The sequence below is a fragment of the Melanostigma gelatinosum genome (assembly GCF_949748355.1).
Source record: "Melanostigma gelatinosum genome assembly, chromosome: 8".
Lineage (NCBI taxonomy): Eukaryota > Metazoa > Chordata > Actinopteri > Perciformes > Zoarcidae > Melanostigma > Melanostigma gelatinosum.
In genome coordinates, this window is record NC_136641.1 from 5,702,493 (window position 1) to 5,707,933 (window position 5,441).

A 5,441-nucleotide genomic window follows, 5' to 3' on the forward strand; every position below is an offset into this window, starting at 1 on the left:
GCTCCCTGTCCCTGCGCTTGGCCCCTAATGTGTGTACGCAAATAATCTGATCTGAAGTAACACTGTGAAAAGGATTCTAGACTCCAGTGTCATTTTTACCTGGCCAGTAAAAAACGAATAAGTTTTAAGTGTTGCTTTTAGTTCATACCATATATTGGTAAACTAAAATTTGTGTTGATTCTGGCATGGAGATTAGTTTTTTTTTTTAGTACTTGTGAACAAGGAACATTCTAACATGTACGTGCGATATGGCAGTTACCACCTTTGTCCAAGAGACGTCATTTCCTCTCTGCAGGCAAATGTCACAGTGATGCTGTGATGGGTCGCATTAGTAGGTACTGGGGAACACTGTGCACATTCCAGGGGAAAGGTGTAGGGAGAGAAGAGGCAAGCGGCAGATGTTTGTTGCTCCATGCAGCTGGGAATTCGCCCTGTCCGCAAGCACCATTAACGCTATGAGACGGTGAAAGGCACACGTCAGCGAGATCACAGTGCGCTGATGTGATTGTCTAGCTGGAGGTCAGTTGAAGGTGTTTGTCGGATGTGGTCTTTCCGCTTACAACTGTAATTTGAGGGAATGTGTGGTTGTTTGGACATGGGTCTGTGCTGGGCGGACCCACTAAGTGCACTTTCCACTACCTTTTTTAAAGGTTGTCTTTCCTGTATCCATTTCAACAGTGAACTTCAACAGCGGTTTCTCTTTTCTTTTATTATTGTGTTTGTGGTGCCTCATGTTAATGAGAGAACTCATTAAAACCAACTTGTTTGTTAATCATCGGAAACTGCTGAAATTTGATGCTGAAAATCATGCGCTCAAATAGAAGGCATTCAGACTCCACTAAATTGGGTTCATTCAGTGAACTTGCTCTCCTCTGCTCGTTGTCGGAGGATGTCCCGCTGTAATATTCCTCCCTTGACTGACGAGCACAATGAGGCTGAGCAGAGCTCGCAGTTGTGAATTTCTACTTGTTATATAAAGTTGCTCCTTTTAATGCTGTTCATGTTTGGATGCATGTATTCCTTTTAATTTTCTAGGTATGCAATCTGAAAAAACACCACTGTGTTCATTCTGTAAGAAAATCTAAAAGTTTATATACGAATGTAACCAAGATAATATTGTAAAACAAATAAACAGTCTTTCTGTTCACCTGAGCTCGGTGGTGTTTGTCTCCTCGGTACGTCGCGCTGAACGTCATACTAAACGTATATTCTTAAGAATGAGTGTGGTCGGGGAAAATGCAACGGTCCACAATATCAAGCAAGAAAAACATCCAGAGATGCAAGATTCAGACAAACACAGATCAAGACAACGGAAACATTTCCTCCATGCTGTTTTAATATAGGGGCTTTTGGTCTCTCGTTATACAGCGTGGTGGGAGTGTGAATGGAGAAGTAGCCCGTTGATGTCTTTAACTGTACACACTATTACCATTAAAGTAGTTAATTAACATTACGTTATCTGTAGATATCAATGTCGGCTAAATTCCTATACAAGGCATTAAATAACCTCAATGGCAGAATGTTAAAGGACGTGGTATGACCTCTGCACACATTTATTGTCATTACATAGGCTATGCAACACAGACTCAGACAGGGAATAAAGCATAGATTGACAATACACATTCAAATATTGACACCCCCCCCCACCTCTTGTCTTTCCACGAGATATTCAGCATCATATGTGTTTAAGGATATACTTAGTATATAATCACTCAGTCCGCCCCCCCCCCCCCCCCCCCCCACACTCTCACACTGTACACGGGCACAACCGTAACTACAGCAGGAAGTTCGTGTGTGTTATGGGACAGAACTAGAGAACAGGGTGAGGTACAACGTTCTTGCAGAGAACACTCGCGATACTGAAATTTAATAACAAGGGTTCGAATCTGAAAGGACACTGCAGGCCGTAGTGTTTGTTACCCATTGAATAGGTAAATGTAAGGGACAAAATGCCTCCAAGCGTGTGATTTTGTTTACTGAACTCTATTAAGACAAGTACGTAAGGCTGTGATAGAGGCCTTTTAGAAACACCAGCACACATTAAACATACTAAAGCAGATGTTCAAAAAGATTGAATACAGAGGCCTATATTATTTCAACTTTCTGTGCACAAGAGATACAATTTATTGTCTTTATTCTTTTCTTGCACACTATTTTAACAGCTTGGTCGAAGATGAAGAGGCAAATGAATGGGGTTAGGATGAAGCTGCTACCCGCAGGCCTGGATTCCTAAACCTGAACCACTTGATACAGCATCCCGAGGTCACTGTCTCTACCCTTTCCTTTCCTCCATCACCGTGTTACAATAGCCTGCTTTTAATGACAGCAGCAGAGTTGGACAGACTTAAATCAAAGTACAATTCTGATATACTGATGTTATCATTCACATGACTTGCAACATTAGAGATTTTGTTTCACAAAACATCAATATGGAGAGGAGGAGGCCGCCTCCCACGTTCTCACACCTGTTCCCTCACAGGATTATATGGCTTTTTGTAAAACATTAAATAGTTTTAGCCTCCCACACTTAAGCCGAGCGGCTCGCAGCTCATACAGTCAGAGAATGCAAAGACAACAATGCACAACTCATGATAATGACGGTGATGTTGTGGTTCCAGGTGGTCCTTTGGGTCTCTAAGGCATTCTGTCAATCTTTTCATAGATCTCGATACATTGCTAACGGCCACTGTTTTTGTGGATCCTTCAGGTCGATGAAGTGGAAACCAAACAGACAGGGATTCTCATGATTGTCATTGACGTCTGGCCATTACATCATGTGACCACGTAGCATAAACACGTCTCATTCTCTATCAGTGTGAGTTTTACAACAGCATTTAGACTCCATTACTTTGTACGGCCCGTTGACACATATTGTGGTGAAATGTAAAGAGCTGAGATCAATAGCTTGTGTCGTTGATGAACGTCAACTGTTTTATGGTATTCACAGAAATAATGACGTGTATTGTATTGTTATTTTTAAGGATCTATCTGAAAAAATCTGCCTTAACTTTGCCTGAAACATAATCAGCACATTGTCACTGTAGAACAATCAGAACTCACTAGACTTACAACACTTTGGATACACATACAATCTCAGACTTCAAGTAATTGCTTAAAATTTATAAAGTGAACAATAGTGCAAAATATGTCAACCAAAAAAAAAAAAAGGAAATAAAAGAGTCATGCTGCTTATTTCTTCACCAAAGAACGAAACAATTCAGTTGGCGTCAGACTATTTTTTGCTGGTTGTGTCGACATTTGGCTCATGAGTCTCTAGGTTTTACAGTTGCAGGCTGCTTATTTGCCCTTGTTACACATGAAGTTATACATTTTGCACAAGATCAGTAAACAGAAGACGTTTTCAGGTGCCACTTTCATCTAAGACACACATTCACACAAAGTAAAGACCCTGATCCTAAACGCGACTCTAACTGAGGAATCTTATTGATTTACATTTTGAGTGTCGACAAACACGTAGTACTCCATGTATAGAAATGCTTTGCAGAATGATCTATTACACAAATAAATTTGATTTATTCGCAGTGACTCACTAACTCTTATACAGCGGACTTCAAATACACACTACAAGAGTGACAGTTAAACTACACCAACAAGAGCATTAAGTTAGCAGAAATATACAGCACAGAGCACAGACTGAGCGCAACGCACGCCATTCAGATCAACATCAACGTTTCAAACTGAGCCAGTAAGTATCTACAAACAATCTGTTGAATTGAAGAGATTGCTTGCGCGTGTTGTGTGAAATGATGAAAGCAGAGTCTAATTATTTTCAACAGTTCAGCTGAGTTTGCTTCAAATGCAAGGTTCATCTAACTCGTGGCAAGAAAGCAATACGTATTATGTCAAACTATTCTTTTAATGGTTGCGAGAAACCATAAGGGAGCACAGACTTTATGAAAGAAGTGGACGTGCCTCCTGGTATGAAAAGTGAAACCAATGCAGAAGTGCCTTAAACGTGCATTATTTTGAATGGCCATCTGAGGGCGCCACCTCTGATAGCAAAAAGAGATCTGGTTGTATAGAAGTCTATGATTTATTACCTCAGCAACCATCAGTTTATGGTCTCAATTGCTAGTTTCAAGTCTTCTCTAATGCAGCGTAATTTAGTAAATTATGGTCCCATTCTTTAGGGCTTGGCTACCTCGTGGTAAACAAAGTGGTACTCCGCAAACCAATGGGTGACGTCATGGTGGATACGTCCACTTCTGTTATACTGTCCATGTAAAGGAATAAAAAATATGTAGGTCCTGGATGTAACTGCACAGTCAAAAACCCAGACGAATGCTGTGCATGGAGAAGCGGAAAGGAAAACGCATTATGAGGTTTGCCAGTAGTAATAAGTGTCATTTTCTGCTCGGTTGAATAAATGTCTTCATGCTAAGCTAAGCTAATCGCCTGCTGGCTCCAGCGGGAAATTGCTCAAACCGCAAGACAACTCAAAGTCATGGATCTGTTTTTCATGGATCCAGATTTTCTGGATTGTATTTCATGTCTCACCGGTGTATGAAACAACACAGCTCCTTTGTCCTTTGTTGAATTGCAGGGCTGTTTTAGGTCTAAATCCCCACTTCATGGCCCCTCAAACAAACAACAAATTTCGCAGAAATTCATCCAGCCAATCACAGGCAACCAGTTTTATGTTCAAATCTGGCTCAATTTGCACAGTGCCTGCCTGGCATAATCAGAAACAACCAAACGCTGTTTGGCTCGACAGCATGATTGATCTGCCCTCCAACAGCAACAAGTGTTGTTAGCGTCTACGGTTCTTGTCAGCCTGGCTGCGGTGTGTTTCGGTGTGTTCTACCCTTAGAATCAACCTGAGTTCTGTGTCTACATCATTGTTTCTTGGTAGTAGATAAAGTCCATGTTTTCAGAAATCCGAATTAGGGTGGATCTTCCCTTAGTCGCTGCTGCAGGTTAGTGTGCAGAGTGTAGCTCATGCACTGCAGACACCGAGGCCATTTGGTTATACAGAGAATACAGACGCATACCATATTTCATGTACTTACTCACCGAGATCATTAGAACATGCCAGCATTGAGACAGCCTGGTAGGTTGACAAATCAATGAATCTGTAACATTTCCCTGCATTTTAAAAAGAAAACAATCAGCGTTTAACATCCAAGCATAGATCATTCATTTCAACCAGCTCATTCAGTTTTGCACAAGTCAGTAGTGTTAGCGGACATCTTGGTAGCAACAGCAAGGACCAGTGGGTGAGAGACAATAAAGAGCACGACCAAACAGAACAGACTTTACCAGTTAGAGATCTTAGTCATAAATGCACATTTCTTGTTCCTGATGCTCCCTCAGCTATTAACCTTGATGAGGAATGCAGGACATGAAGTTTCTTCTCGTCTTCCTCTCACGCTATGGGTATCTTCCAACAAGGTAAGGACCCAGACCCTCTTATAGACTCC